Source organism: Pinus tabuliformis, chromosome 4_1 (assembly GCF_031772625.1).
Source record: "Pinus tabuliformis cultivar Carrire ecotype Pingquan chromosome 4_1, CPIR1, whole genome shotgun sequence".
NCBI lineage: Eukaryota > Viridiplantae > Streptophyta > Pinopsida > Pinales > Pinaceae > Pinus > Pinus tabuliformis.
In genome coordinates, this window is record NC_142303.1 from 474,391,029 (window position 1) to 474,408,340 (window position 17,312).

The following is a 17,312-nucleotide window of genomic DNA, read 5'->3' on the forward strand; positions in this document are numbered from 1 at the left end:
GCATCTGGAACATGGAGGTAATATTTGAAGCAGAAAGTTTTCTCATTCAGGAATTCTCTCTCCCTGGTACATAACCTATAAGTTTCATTGCAAAATCCCAAGTATGTCTTTCATGTATACTGTACTTTTGTTATTTTTGTCTCTGCCACTGATAGTTCTGCAGGTGGATAAACAAATCCTATATTTTTCTGGAATTATGATGATTGTGGCATTTTCTTCTCCATTTTCTTATAGAAGCTGTGGTATCTCCATTTTATGTATAATGTTGGGATATATCTGTATATTTGGTCATATTATGGAATATCTTTGGATCATACCTATCTGGAATCCTTTGTTCTCAGATTGGTCGGACCTATTTTCTCTGCTATGATGTAATATTTTGTTCATTATATATCTTATATAATACTATTGAGCTTTTTCGCCCTGAAAAAAAAATGTTAACTAAGGAGGTGTGGAGGTACGTGTTTCACGAACCCTCCTTGGGCTAAGGGCACCACAAATATTTTCCAGTCAATATTGATTAATCGATCGTCACTTTTTCATGTCGAGTCTGTCCACGCTGGCAATAGATGTCAATGTTCAAGACTTTCTAGGCATTGATGTGTGTCACGTAATTATTACCTACTTCAGTATTTATAGAAATCGCAACACCTATTGAATTCTAATTATTTTTGGCATTTCTAATATTAAATCTAAGTTCATTTAATTTGTATGTTAGGTTAATTGATTTTTTTAATATTAAAAATTGTACTTGATGTTGCAAAGGAAACATAACCAATAGCATATAGTACTATTAATGCTTTTTTGATAATTGTTGAAAGATAAAAAATATATCAACAAAAGGAAAGGACCATGCTACAATGAAATATTAATGCAATATTGCTTCCTTGAGCCTTGCAAATCACGAGGCCTATGTTCAAGTTGAATACCTTGTCTGATTATGCCAACTTGAATGCCTCATAAATAATAAAATAGATTGTGATTTGCTACCTTTGAATTCCAAGGTTGTGTTGCTAAAATTTCTCCATATTTCTTCTTGATCACTTTCTCTTGCTGTAGACAAGCTTAATCAATACAAAGCAATATTTTATAGTTTGAAATATGTGTCTACAAAGGACTATAACAATTTTGTAAATAAATTTTGAATTTCTATGTGAATTAAGGTCTATCCTTGAATAAAACTACACATATCTCCAATTTGAAAACTAAATGTAAGAATAACATCAACTACACAACATCAGCTACATGTGTTATTGAGAAATTGCATGTATTTCTCTTTTGACTATTGACTCACCTTTGTATTATTTTTTTTAATTGTTGAAACTATTCAAAAGATGGCATTACTCTTTTACCACTAATCTCCTTTGTGTCTACCATGTTCTTGTTTTAATCCAAAAGATTATGCTCAAGAAAATCTAACCCATGCCATGCAGTTGAAAATAATGTAGAGGTCATTCAACAACATTTAAAACATTTTATCTTGAAAATCATGCAAGTGTGATCCATAGGCAGCACAATGAAAATTATGTTTTTTTAGATTCAAAGACCATACCTCACCTTGGTTTTAAAATAATTACACTAAAATTTATATAACCTACTTGTTTATCTTACTGGTGAAAACATGAGAGAATTATTATATGCATTCCAGTCATATTGAAAAGTGATCCAGTGTGACAATATAGAGATGCTAAACAAGATTATGAAACTCCAACATTAAAGGTATTTAGAAAGGGAAACTCCCATCTTCCCCGCTTCATCCTCCTCTTGAAAAGCACACTGGAAACACTTGTCATCTGCTCCCTTGTGAGTCCTCACGGTGTGCACGAGCTCATATTTTGCCCTCCTCTTTTCTGATCTCTTGTTAGATAACAATATTGCAACACATCCCATCCTAAAAATACAATTTGATACGAACTTGGATCTGTTGTTACCAAAATTCCAATTCAATGTTACGTTCTCCATGCTAACAACAATTCCATAGGAATTTCTATGAACTTGGAGCAAATCCTTGCCTAGATCAATAGATATCATCCTGCACTACAACCCATTCCACCTACATTGAAACTGACTATATTCCCCCTTAATTTGTAATGATTTACAATCATCACAGACAATGAAGGTGCGGGGTTGAAAAGGCTACAATTCACAACAAGTATGCCAATATCCTTAGAGTTAACACTGGTCTTTTAAAAAAGCTCATCAAGGGCTCCAAACATGACAATCTCTGCCTCTTTTCGAGCCTCTGCCATGCATGGATTTGGGTGCACTCTCAGCACTGCCTCAGGTAAGTATGTCTCCTCTCCCAACCCTGAACGCTCAAGGACTTTCCTCTGAAAATCAAAGCTTGATTAAGAGAACGTACCAGTCGAACTTAAGCAACTCATAAAAACTTCTCTAGTGCATTTTCTCTCGTCATCCGGCTTATAGCATGCAAAATCTACAAGGTAAATTGGCCTAAGCCTAGTCATAAAGTACAATGTTATCACAAAGACCAACAATGTCGAACATACAATTACAGTCACTAGATTATAACAAAGATGGTGCCATAAATCAAATAGATCTTAAGCCTCAAGGGTTCCCAGTTCTGCTGTGACAATGACGATAATGGGAGATAAAAATAGATACATTGAATGGAAAATCACATAGTGATAGCCCAATTTCACATACTTCAGTTTCACATATTGGAGAAAACCTGAGAGTTTTTTACTTGTTTTGACTGATATTGTTGCTTGAGCCTGCTTCTTGGATTCCATTGACGCGAGATCACGCCCGTCCTCCAGCTTTTTGGTTTCCATGTCTTAAAAAACACCCAAAACCAAATCCACAAGGGAAAAAAATGCATTCCAAGCATGTTGAAAAGTGATCCAGTGTGACAATATAGAGATGTTAAACAAGATTATGAAACTCCAACATTAAAGGTATTTAGAAAGGGAAACACCCATCTTCCCTGCTTCATCCTCCTCTTGAAAAACACACTGGAAACACTTGTCATTTTCTCCCTTGTGAGTCCTTGCGATTTGCATGAGGACTATTGCAGCACCTCCCATCCTAAAAATACAATTTGATACCAGCTTGGATCTGTTGTTACCAAAATACCAATTCAATGTTATGTTCTCCATGCTAACAACAATTCCATAGGAATTTCTGTGAACTTGGAGCAAATCCTTGCCTAAATCAATAGATATCATCCCTGCACTACAACCCATTCCACCTAGATTGAAACTGACTATATTCCCCCTTAATTTGTAATGATTTACAATCATCACAGACAACGAAGGTGTGGGGTTGAAAAGGCTACAATTCACAACAAGTATGCCAATATCCTTACGCTTAACACCGGTCTTCTAAAAAAGCTCATTAATGGCTCCAAACATGACAATCTCTGCCTCTTTTCTAGACTCTGCCATGCATGGATTTGGGGGCACTCTCAGCACTGCCTCAGGTAAGTATGTCTCCTCTCCCAACCCTGAACACTCAAGGATTTTCCTCTGAAAATCCGGGCTTGATTCAGAGAACGTACCAATCAAACTTAAGCAACGCATAAAAACTTCTCTAGTGCATTTTCTCTCATCATCCGGCTTATAGAATGCAAAATCTACAAGGTAATTGTAATTGTGGAACATACAATTAGAGTCACTAGATTATAATGAAGATGGTGCCATAAATCAAACAGATCTTGAGGATCAAGGCTGCCCAGTTCTGCAACGACAATGACTATAATGGGAGATAAAATAGATACATTGCATATCTAATCACATAGTGATAGCCCAATTTCACATACTTCAATTTCACAGATTGGAGAAAATCTGGGAGTTTTTTACTTGTTTTGACTGATATAGCTGCTTGAGCTTTCTTCCTGGATTCCATTGATGCGAGATCACCCCCTTCCTCGAGCTTTTTGGGTTTCATGTCTTAAAAAACACCCAAAACCAAATCCGCAAGGGAAAAAAAACGAGGACACAAATCTGAAAAGAAGATAGAGATACCAAAAACCGCCGACCCAAATCAGACAAGAAGACAAAGATACGAAAATTTGTGAACCCGAATAAGAAACCAGGAAGCAGATACAAAAATTTGCGAACTCGAATGAGAAAAGGGGATTGAGCTCCAAAAATCTGAGAATCCAAACCAAAAATGGTTTGAATACCGCCACCCACTTCGATATACTCATAAAATTTGCATGTGTCGCCTCAGACCTCATGGCGAGTGACTCTGTTGCAGAGTGTTTCTTGGGAAAGCACAAGTTCGAATGAGGTGACACAGATGGTGCTACTCATAATAGACTGAATGATGGTGAGACATATGGTGCTACTCATAACAGACTGAGCTACTCATAACATACTGAATGATGTAAACATAAGCTAACCATTCACCATCCTGCACGGGCTTATCGTGTGCTCAAAATAAGGGATTAATGGCACAACCGTCCCAAATTCAGGGAGGCACAACCATCTTAAGGTTGGAAGACATCATGAACACACTCGCTGGGATCCTTTCAAGTGCAATATTCTCAACTGCCTAGAACGTTCTTCACGGATGATTGCGTCATACCTTCCAAGCACAATATTCCCAATTGCTTAGAACGTTCTTGATGGATGATGGCCGAAGATTATTTCATCATTTAACAATCCATCTAACGAACCACATCGAGACACAATGGAAGGGAGGGGAGTTCATTTTAGAGGGGACGGCCTTACGAAGTAATTAATTTTAATTTTAATTAAGATTTATTTAGGTTAAGAAAATAAAAATTATTGATGATAAAAAGTGGAATGTGAGTTTGTTCGTCTTCTCAGAGACACTGTAACAAAGAAAAATGTGAAAAAACTATATTTCACACATATATTGTTATTGGAAACTATTTGTATAAATAAGTATCTTTTTGAGTTATTTATGAGAGTTAGATTAGTTAGTTTATGTGGGGTTTAGTTTTTATTAGGTTATTGGTTCAAATTTCATGGGAGGGGTTAAGAGTGTTGTTGTAGCTGCTACAACAGCTCCCAAAATCTTCCCCTACACATAAATTTGAACCCATGATTTCTCAATAGAAAAGGTGCTTTAAGTCTAGACCAATTGAGCTAACCCATGGAGCTCACCAAAAAAAAAAAAAATTACAAATATATCACTAAATATTTTATAATGTTTATACAATGACTAGTAACATTCACCAAGCTTTCTAAACAAACAAGTTTCCATAAAATTTCCTTGATTGACTTGGTCAAAATAATAAATAACATAGCTATCATCGAAGGCTATGGTTGCTTATATTTTCACAAAGCACATTATCTATGTTGGCTTTTTGTCCTTCATCTTCATCCTCATATTACACAAATTCATTATGATTTATGGCATTTGCAGTTAGTTAATTTTGCAAAGCATCTCTCATCCTTGTTTTCAAGATTTCCCAATTTATGTTTACATAGGTGAAGGGTGCTTTATTTTGAGAAGTTGTGTGCATTATATTTATTCATGTCTTCACATGTCGAGGGTTTGGGAAAGGTTACAGTTGGACCAATAGGCTTGTCACACCAATGATGTTAAGAAAGTGAACACATATATGAAGAGGCATGAATTTTCATGAATCCATCAAGGATGAAAATAACAAAAGACATTCTTAGAAGTTTTGAAAAATGTAGCTAGTGTTAGTCTTCATAATTGTATTTGAGTCATGAAGTCATGTACTTGTCAAAATAAATAAAAAGAAATTTTATCATAAATGAAATTGACTTATTAAAGCATGGGTTTCATGCTTGGGTCAATGGTTCTTAGGTCAAAGCCTCCATTGTAGGCTTCTGGGATTTATTTCAAGTGTCCTTGTCCATGTCATAATATAAAATATTCTTCTTGGGTTTGTCAATCAAGAAAGAAAATTATTTTTATGTAAAATATGTCATTTAGGCCTCCTCAACCAAGTCGGCCTCCACCTTGACAAGTCAGCATAATTAGAGAGGCAGAAACCACTATAAAAGGACAACAACTCGACTCATTTGGAGCACATTCACAACAAGTTTGATCTGCAATAGTTGGAGACAAAAAAAGGGTACGAAATTCAAGGAAGAGGAAGGAAACCCTAGCAAAGGAGAAAGAAGTCTTTTTCAAACATGAGAAGTTAAATTTTCTCTCTCCTTGTCTCACACATGCAAAGTTGTTGGGTTGTTGAAAGGATCAAAATTGTAGTACTATAGCTGGGCTGAAATTCTGGAGTAGCTAGGGGTTGACATTCTGAATTGTTGTTGGGTTGAAGTTGCCGAATAATCTTGGAAGACTAATTTGGTGTTGGAGGAAGGTATTTTGTGTTGGCATTATGGCACAGGTGTTGTCCTTGATGGCAACTCTCTTTGGTAACAGATCTCAGTTCAGGCTTTCAGAATGAAGGAAAAGACATATACGCAGGTTCATCTAGACGAAGACGCGTATACACGCGGGTTAGACATTTCAAAGGCGTGTGTGCGTATACACGCACTTTCATGCAAGGAAAAGCGCGTATATGTTGGAGAACTTACCTTTGGTCCGTGGTAGTTAGTCCTTGGTATTTGAACCTATGGTTTTGGACCATGGTACCTCATCAGACGTGTTGATCCAAGTATTGGGTCCGTGGTATTGGCTTATTATGGTTTTGGACCATGATATTGTGGATGGCCTAAAACTATAAAAGAGGAAGGAGATCATGTGGCAAGGAACGATCTGAATTGTTATTGAATATCTGATAAAGTGCTAGATCTGGAATAGTGGTAATTGGGTTATGGTGCAGATCTGGATCTGAATGAAGGAGGACCCTTAGCACAAAGAGAAGGATAAGTTCTATTGATGGGTCATAATCTTTAAGCTTGAATGATAGTATCTTTATATGATTTTGATCTGCTATATGTGGCGCTTGCCTGATCTATAAGTCTAATAATCTGGGTTAATTAGTGTTTGAATATCCAAAAGAGCAAATTATTCTTTATAGATCTGTACGCAGGTTCAATGAAGCGAAGAAGCGTATACGCAGGTTGTTCCAGCAACAGAAGTGTATGTACGCAGGTTTCAGGTTATTAAAGCAGCGTATATCTTTTGAGTTGTGATCTAGCTGCCTTTGTTTATTGTTGCAGTGTTCTGGGTTCAGATTTGGTGTGTGGTTACTGTTACTGTGATCTGGGTACAGTGGTCAGAGAAGTGTTTATTTTGATTCAGTTTTGATTGGTGAAAAGGTGATTGGTTGATGCAGAAATTCTTGGTGTTTGATTGATGTTAATTGTGGATCCAATCTGAAAATTTATGAAACGTGGTCCCTGGAAGAAAGAGAAGGTTGTAGCCTTTTGTAGGCTAGCACCTACGTAGTAGTATCTTTGCTAGTGCAAGAGCTAAGGGGGTTGTAGCTCCCTTCCAGGAGAAGCTGGAAAACGAGAGAGGGTTGTAGCTCTCTGCAGGTTGCAGCCTGCGTACTAGTAAAGGACTGCACCAGTACAATTGTAAAAAGAAGTTTCTAATTAAAAGAAGATAGAGACGAATTGCAGCAGGTGGTTTTCACCCACATTGGGTTTCCACCTTGTATCTTGTGTTCTTGTGTGTGATTGTATTTCTGCTTTGTTTTAATGCTTCTGGTTACTGGTTATTTGATTCTCAAACACAGATTAACAATCAACATCAGAAAGATAAAGTAAATTAAAAGTTTTCATTGTATACGCGGGTTTCCTTCTGCATAGTTGCGTATATACGTAGGTTTAATTAACTGAAGTAGTGTATATCATTTGATTTTGAAAAAGGAATATTTGACTTGATAATACTGATTCACCCCCCCCCCTCTCAGTATTATTTCCAACAATTGGTATCAGAGCAAGTCCTTCAGAAGAAGCTTGATCGCTTGAAGGAAGATCTTTCATCATGAGCAACTACGAGAGGGAAGCATCAATCAGGCCACCGATTTTTTATGGGACAAACTTCGTTTATTGGAAGGTAAGAGTTACTGCCTATCTTCAATCTCTTGGTACAGAAGTGTGGGATATCATAGATACAGGGTATACTTTTCCATCAACAACTCCTACAAATCCGGCTGAGAAGAAGAAATGTGAAACAAATGCAAAGGCGGTCAATACTCTATTAGGATGCCTATCTCAATCAGAATTTGTCAAGGTAATACAGTTTAAATCCGCAAAAGAGATATGGGACAAGATTGTTCTGAGCTATGAAGGAGATGATCAGGTAAAACGAGTAAAACTTCAAACCCTCAGGATTCAGTATGAAAATCTCAGGATGTATAATGATGAAATTATGGCTAACTATTTTCTTTGTGTAGATGAGATTGTTAATTGTATGAAAAATTTGGGTGAAGAAATAAAAGAGGCTGTTGTGGTTGAAAAAGTTCTAAGATATTTGTCCCCTAGGTTTGAATCTAAAGTTTATGCAATAGAAGAAAAAGAGAATCTACAAAACCTTAAAATGTCACAACTGCACGGAATTCTAACTGCTTATGAAATGAGGAAAGGAGGTCCATCAGACAAGAGAGAAGTTGTCTTCAAGGCTTCAGGCAAATGAGAGTACTATGAGTCAAGACACGTGTCAGAAGAAGAAGAAGAATCAAATTTTGTCAGAAATCTTCAACGGGGTACTGGACGGTTCCGAGGTAAGTTACCTTTCAAATGCTTTGCTTGTGGAAGAGTTGGTCACTATGCTGCCAAATGTCCTCATAAGGATAAGGTTGACAAAGGAAAGGAACCTGTTAGATGGAACAAGAAACAGAATGCAACTAAGAAAAGTTACTACACTCATGAAGACAGTGATGGCCTATCAAATAGTGACGAAGATGAACGAGGTAATGATTATAAACTTTTAATGGCTTTCGAAGATGATGATTACATGGATGCTATAGATGTAGATGGCTTTTATGAAGAGATTTCTAGACTCAAAACATGTTTAGAAGAAAAGAATATGATCATTGATACTCTGCAATTCCAACTTGATGAAAAAGAAAAATTTCTTGAGAAGTTAGAATGTGAAATTGTTGGCCTTAGAAAAGAAATTGAGAAAACAAAGGCTCTTAATCTTAAATTTGTTAAAGGATCTAAAACTCTGGATGAGATTATCAATGTACAACGTTCTCCACTAATCAAGACAGGTTTGGGGTATAATGGAGAAGCATCTCAAGCATCACTACAACAAAACAAGCAATTTGCGCCAGATTTAGCACCAGATTTTAGTGTATTTTTCTCTCCATTGGGATGATCAACCTGGCGCTAAATCTGGCTCTATTGTACAATTTTTAAAGCGTCCTTTTTTGCACCAAATTTTGCATCTTTTTTTACGCCAAATTTTGCATCATATTTTGCACCAAGATTTGCATTTGGTTTTACAACAGGTTTTGCTTCTAGTTTTGTGCCATTTTCTGCATCTATTTTTGCATCATTTTTTGCTTCCTGTTTTGTGCCATTCTTTACTTCTATTTTTGTGTCGTAATTTGCATCGAGTTTTACACCATCTTTTGCATCTGATTTAGTGCCCTTTTTTGCATCGTTTTTGTGCCAGTTTTTGCCTCTACTCTTATGCCATTTTTTGCTTCTAATTTTGTACTTATTTTTACATCTATTTTTGTATCAATTTTTCTGCCTTTTTTTACACCATTTTTTGCATCTAATTTTGCACCATATGTTGGATCTGATTTAGTGCCAATTTTTTCATCCATTTTTGGACCATTTTTTCCATATGCATTTTCATTTCGTTTGTCTCCCTTTTTTGCATCCTATTTTGCACCTGATGTTGCATCATTCGTTGCATCCAATTTAACATCATTTTTAACAACATTTCCTACATCCAATTTTGCATCCTTTTGATCATCTAAATTTTCACCCTATGTTAGACCATGTGTTGCATCCACCTTTCAATCCCATTTTGTGCCTAATGTTACGTTCAATTTTGAGCTATTTTTTTCGTCTACGTTTGCATTTGTTTTTGCACCAAATTTTGAATCATTTGTTGCACCTCATTTTTCATCCAATGTTGCATCCGAATTTGAGCCATTTTATGCCCATTTTCGCACCATTTTTTCTACTTTTATGTCCAATTTTCACCATTTTTTATGTCCAATTTTCCATCCTTTTTGGTATCTAATTTTGCATCCTTTTTGGCATCCAAATTTGCATCCTTTTTTCTGCCACATTTTGCATCCACGTTTGCATCTTATTTTGCACCTAGATGTTGGTCTAAATTTTCATCTAGTTATGCATCATTTTGGGCATCCTTAGTTCCACCCTTTTTTAGTCCCATTTTGCTTCTTGTTTTGTGTCTTTTCTTACATCCTTTTTTCACCCAAATTTTCATCCTAATTTTACACCATTATTTGATCCTCATTTTAGTGTCCATTTTTACATCCTTGTTTGCACCCAATTTGGTATCTTTCTGTATGCCCTATTTTGTTCCCTTCTTTGTGTCTAGTTTTACACCCTTTTTTAATTCTACTTTAAAACCCTTTTTGTCTCATTGTTTGCATCTTTTTTGATGGCTAGTTTAACATCCAATTATACTCTCAAATTTGCATCGATGGTTACATCCACTTTTGGCTTCTTGTTTAGAGTTTTACTTATACTTCCATTTTACTAATTTTATTATATAGCGAAATATATTACAGTTTCTAAATATCATTTTGCTATAGGATTTAATGCACAGTTAGATGAACATAAAACCCTCTCATTTTATCACAGAAACCTAATATAGACTGATTAAGAGAAAGGTTGTTCTAGGGCTCAAGATTCTTAGTAGATCAAGGTGTAGAGTATAGATTAAGAAAAGAAGAATGAATTCATGTCAGTCCTCGCATGCAGGTCTTATTGGAGTTTTTAGTGTTGCTGGGAAGTGCTCCTGGATAGCTCCAAATCATGGTCCTACACACAAGAGAGAGAACAAAGAAAACTTCACAACATAATATCTTGATAATTGAAACTATCATAAACATATAAATATTACTGAATAAAGAAATATAAACCAAAATGCCATACATTCATTAGTTAAATAGGATAAATACAGAATGAATAGTAGCATATGGAAGGAAGAACGACTAATATATATTAATAAAGGAGTTGGAGGAAAGTTACAACCATCAAATACAGTTGCAACAACACCTTCCCCCAACTCCTAGCTCCAAAACTCTCCATCTCAAGATAGATCTCAGCAGCATGACAATACATGAATTCCCATTATTTCCTCAATGGCCAAGCCTCCAATATATAGGAATGTGAAGGCTATGAAGCTTTCCCAAATTCCTCATTAGTTCAATCTTGGCAAAAGCTTTTGGGTGAATAATGTTTCCTCATATAAAAATGGCATTTTCCACTTTTTAGATGCTTTTGTGCTTAGGAAAAAGCTTCCCCATGCTTTATGGCTCTTTCCCACTTTTGTATGCTTTTATTTTTTAGGAAAAATCTAAATATGAGGATAAAGAGATCACATTCCACCATATGAGTTTCTGCAAGTGAACAAGAGAGTGTAGTTAACTCAAGCTTTTTTCATCACATTAGAGGAATTTTCATTTTAAAATGTTAACATTGAATTTCCATGTCATAATGTGTAAGCCAATCAAAATCCTTTAAAATTTAAAAGACATATAGTTGTGACTAGGCAGTGGATTTTTTTAATAATATAACTTACCTAATTTAACTATGAATGTTGCCCAAGTGACCCAAAACTATATTAAATATTAAAAATAAATTTAATATCTTAATCTATAAAAGTTAGAATATCTAGAATATTTTTAATGAAGGGTAAATCATGGCATGTTAAATAAATAAATTTAAATATAAAATCCTAAATCCTAAATTTAATTTAAATTTTAAATTTACTTTCTTAATTTAAATCTTATGCATTGATAAATTAATTTAAATATAAATTATAAATATATGGTTCTTTTGATAAAAGTGCATTTATTTGAGTAACTTAAATTTATATTTTAAATTTTCCTTTTAAATTTAATTTTTTTTAAATCTTGTGTTACTAAATTAATTTCAATATAAAATACATGTAGATGGTTATTTTTTATAAAAGTGACGTTTATTTTGGTAAATTAAATTTAAATTTAAATTTCCTTTAACTTTTAAATTTGCTTTTTTAATTTATATTTTATTAATTCTTGTGCTAATATATTAATTTAAATATAAAATACATATACAGTTATTTTGATAAATGTGACAATCTTTTGGGTAGTTTTGGTAAAAGAATATAAAATGATATATTAAAAAATCGTCTACATGGCATAATTTTATTAGTTTCTTATTTTTTTCTTAGGTGGTTATTATTTTGGTAACAAAAGTTAGATGAAGGGGACAACTTGTTATAGACTAGGATCCCGTGGTCCTCATGGTATGTAACTTGTAGGCTTATATAGTTTAGGAGAAAGGGGTATTTCAACTAACAACATAGTATTCTCCTCCAAAATAATGAGGAGGTATTTTCATGTATAACACATTTAAGAATATATCACAATTCAAATTCATAATTTAGTATTTGTAAACAAATTTAAGGGTAATTGACAACATTCATAAAAAATATATCAGTATCCTCATATATAACAATTCTCCATGAAAAAATCATTGACAATTTTCAATATACATATATTACTACTAAATCAACATCTATTGCAGATATCATTATTCCAAGGTAAATTCACAACATTACATCAAAAAAATAGTGATGTCATCATACATAATCATTCTCCATAAAAAAACATTGATAGGTTTCAACACATATATAAAGTAACAAGATAATACTAATACTATCCTCATCATCCTTAATCAAATCAACTAAGATTCAAATTTGTGATTATCATATCAAAATATTTCATGAACACCACTATTCTAAGGTAAATTTACAACATCTATCAAAAGATAGTAATATCATCATACATAATAATTCTTCATCAAAATAATGTTGATAATTTTCAATATATACATAAAAGGACAAGAGAAAAATGATAATATCATCATCATATTTAATCAATCAACTAAAATTCAATGTAAGATTACCAAATAGAAATTTTTCATAGATATCATTATGATAAGATAAATTCACAACATCCATAAAAAAATAGGAATCTCATCATACACAATAATTCTTCATAAAAAAATTGTAAAAAATTTTCGACATATTCACAAGGTAACAAGATAGTATCATCATCATTATTCAAATAAACTAAAATTCAAATGTATGATTACCATATTAAGACATCCAACTAAATATAAAAAATAACGCATGGCTAGCTAGCACCACGAAAATCATAGCCAAACTCATCTTCATGATCATTTCCATGATCATCATCCTGACCATCTTGATAATGTCATCCACATAATCATCACCAATGCCATCACCATCCTCATCATCATGATCTCTAATATATGATGTAACCTAAACATAGTCTATATCATCATCTTCGTGGTCATTACCTATAGCGTTCTAGAAAAAAACAATATTAGATGTTAGTACTAATTCTATAGCAAAATGCATATTTTTATTACAATGCTAACAATAAAATGAGGTAGGACATAATAACATTTAATAGTACTAAAAATAAAATGAAAATATGGCTTAAGATATATTGGAGATCCAACTAAGATTACACTTGTAATTCACATTAAGTAGTAGAAGCATTTTTTAATCCATATGAAGTAGGTACCCATTTGTTCTTCATATTATATTGTGAATATAGACAAATATAGCTTAACACACAAATATAACTTGTTAAGTTGAATTTATGGAATTAATTAACACAAATATATTAAACTACACTACAATAAAAATTCGAATTATTAAGGATATTTGGATGGGTAATGAAGGTGATTCAAATTTTCTACCGAGTTTATTCATTTTTGTGATCAATAATAACTTTCCCACACGCAGGTAATATTTTCCCCATATAGGGAATCCCTAATGGCATAGGGTCCCTATCATTGTATTGTTGTCATCGTTATCATCATTTAATCATCATCCTCATTGCCATTGTCATCTTCATCATATTCACCATCGCCACCACTATCATAGGTCATTTTTTATGACGATTATCATCATATCTTCCTTGGTTTCTAATATATATATGTATATGATGATGATGAGAAAAAAAAAATCATTGGTCATAAAAGGTTACCATACTAGACTATCTTTAAAGGTAGATCAAATTATTTTTTTGCACACTTCCAAAACATATGGTTTCTATTCCAAGGTAGATCTTGAACACATTGATGAATGCAACTTTGTCTTGGATGTATCATCCAAGCATTCGGTATATTTACAAGTTCACTTGTCATTTTCATTGTTTTTTAAAATGTTAAATATTTTCACACATGATATACTGAATAGTTAATGGACACTACAAATAGTTTCCAGTACGGTTGATATTATTCTATTTATATGCTCTTTGTAACTGAACAAAATTATTAATTTTGTCTTGAAAATTAGACTTGTAGCACAAAGAAAATGGTTGGGAATTATTTAATGACTATATCAATTCACAACTACTAACAATTGTTTTTGCTTTCTCCTTAAGTTTTGCAACCCAATTTGACTTAAATTTGCTTAACAGTGAAAAACCATTTGTCAATACTTCAGGTTTTACAAAATTCCTATAAACAACTATATCTACTTGGTAATCTAAAAAATATCAACAAATTCACAATCTCATATATTAGTCAGAAGAGGCCATCGTCAAAGTGAATCAAATACCAAGAATGATCTATGTCTGCTAAAACCTATAATCACATTGTTTCCTTAATAGCAACTAAAAACTTCTATACCCAGTTGTTGAACTTTTGCAACCAATTATAAACCTTCAACAAGAAGTAGTTTTCTAACGAGAATTATTGCCATATCTTCCTTGGTTTTACGAGGAAAAAGAAATAAAATTTCATTTGTTATCAAAGGTAAACCAAATTCATTATTTGCATACTTCCAAACCTAGGGTTTCGTATCCAAAGTAGATCCTAACCACATCAATGAAACAAACTTTGTTTTTATGTATCATCCAAACATTATGTACAATTACAGACTCACCTCTAATCCATTGTTTATAAAAATGTTGAATATTTTCATACATGATATACTGAACAGTTGGACAATGAAAATAGTTGTCATCGCTATTCTTCCATTTATATGCTTTTTGCAACTTATTTGAAAGAGCAATTTTGTCCCAACAATTATACTTGTAGCATAAAGAACATGGTTAATACATATGATTAGACCAAAAACTAGTTACTACCAAAATTCAACCAAAAAAAATATTACTTCATAAAAATAGAATTAAAAACAAAAAATATAAAAACAAAAATTTCCCAAATTAAAAATAAATAAATGATAAACTTTTTTTACCAAAATTTAGTGATTTTTTTAGTGATAATACTAACATCACCATTACAACAAGATATTTTTCTAGTGCTAATATTGCCATTACCACAAGATATAAGAGGGATATAATGCAAAAAGTTTAATAATAATATGTATGTAGAAGATGGTCTTCAGACTGGTGAATTCATGATAATCAATGGGACTACAGTCAAAATAATTGGATGTTATTTACTTTTTTACATAGATTGTCAAAATAATTGCATAAATCGGTTTTTTTTAACCAAAATTTAACAAAAACTTTGCTAGTGCTAACATTAGAACCACCATTACAACAAGATATCTTTCTAGTGTTGACAACACCATTATAGTAAGATACCTCAAGAGAGACAAAAAATTTAAAAAGTATGATAGTAATACGTATCCAGAAGATGGTATTGAAACTAGTAATTGTTCACGAATCCATAAGATTGTAAGGTCATTCTCATTATCATAATCATTATCATCATCATCACCATCATCCTTGTCATTGTTATTTCCATCATTACATTATCATCATAATCACCATTCATGCCATCATCATCATCATTATGGACATTGTTTGCAATTGTTCATAATTGTAGATGTTGTAAGAAATATCATCAACCCAAAAAATGTGATCAATGCTAGAAAAGGGTTGTTTAGGACACATTGATATACGTAAGAGAAATAACAACTCTATTTTTGACAGATGATCGATGATCATCATCATCACCACCATTATCATCGTCATTGTCATTTTTATCATCCCCATCATCATCATTAATGTAATTTCTGTCGACATTGTTGTAATCATGCATCATCATCATTCATGCCATTATTGTTTTTGATGATGACCTAGATGAAAATAATGATCATGACACCAAAGATAATGCTTATGATTATGACAATGACAGCATCTAAAATTGGGAAGATTCGCCAACGTCATTAGCATCGTCATCATCATAATCATTGCCATCATCATCATTGTCATTGTAACCACTATCGTCTTTATCATCATAATCACAATTCATTTCATCGCCATCATCTTCATTTTCATCATTGTCAATATTATTGACATTGTCATCAATTGTTCATAATTGTCAATGCCATAAGGAATATCATCAATGCAGAAAATATGATGAGTGTTGGAAAAGGGATGCAAAAGCGAACATAGAAATGGGGGCAACAATAGAAGTAAAATTGAATGAAAAGTGGATACAACATAAGTAGATGCACAACAACATGAAAAACCTGACACAAAGGTGGATGCAAAAGTAGATGCAGTTGTCAATGCAAACTTGGATGCAAACATGAAGGCAAAAGTGGAAGCAAACATGGGTCCAATGGTAGGTGTAAAACTTGGCACAAATTGTGGTGAAACAAATGTGGATGCAACAACGGAAACAAAAGTATATGCAAAAATGGATGAAACAAAAGTGGATGCAATAGGGGATGCAAACGTGGAAGCAAATGTGGTTGCAATGGTAGGCGCAAGATATGGTGCAACAAAAGTGGATGTAACAATAGACAAAAAATATGCAAAATAAGATGAAAAAATGGATGTAAAAGTGGAAGCAAACATTGATGCAACAGGCAAAACAAAATTGGATGCAAAAAATGGATATAATGTAAGTAGATGCAAAAGTAGATACAAAACAAGATGCAAAACCCAATGCATAAACCTGACATAAAAGTGGATGCAAAAATAGATGCAATATTTGATGCAAAAGAGGATGTGAACATGGATGCAAAATTGGAAGCAAACGTGGATACAACAGTGAGTGCAAAACATGGTGCAAATTGTGGCATAACAAAAGTGGATGTAATGATAGATGCAAAAAAAGAATCAAAGTATGATGCAAATGAAGATGTAAAAAGGGATGCAAAAAGTGAAATTTAAAATGGGTGCAACAGTGGATGCAAAATTGTGTGCAAAAGTGGATGCAATAGAAGTCGATGCAAAAGTAGATGCAAAACGAGACACAAAACCCAATGCAAAT

General features: G+C 33.3%; 2 pseudogenes; both read right to left on the reverse strand.

Annotated features, from left to right (window-relative positions):
* Positions 1–1,713: 1,713 nt before the first annotated feature.
* On the reverse strand, positions 1,714–2,795 carry LOC149176533 (3-ketoacyl-CoA synthase 11 pseudogene; annotated as a pseudogene).
* A 117-nt stretch (positions 2,796–2,912) lies between these two features.
* Positions 2,913–3,909, reverse strand: LOC149176534 (3-ketoacyl-CoA synthase 11 pseudogene; annotated as a pseudogene).
* Between the last annotated feature and the right edge of the window lie 13,403 nt (positions 3,910–17,312).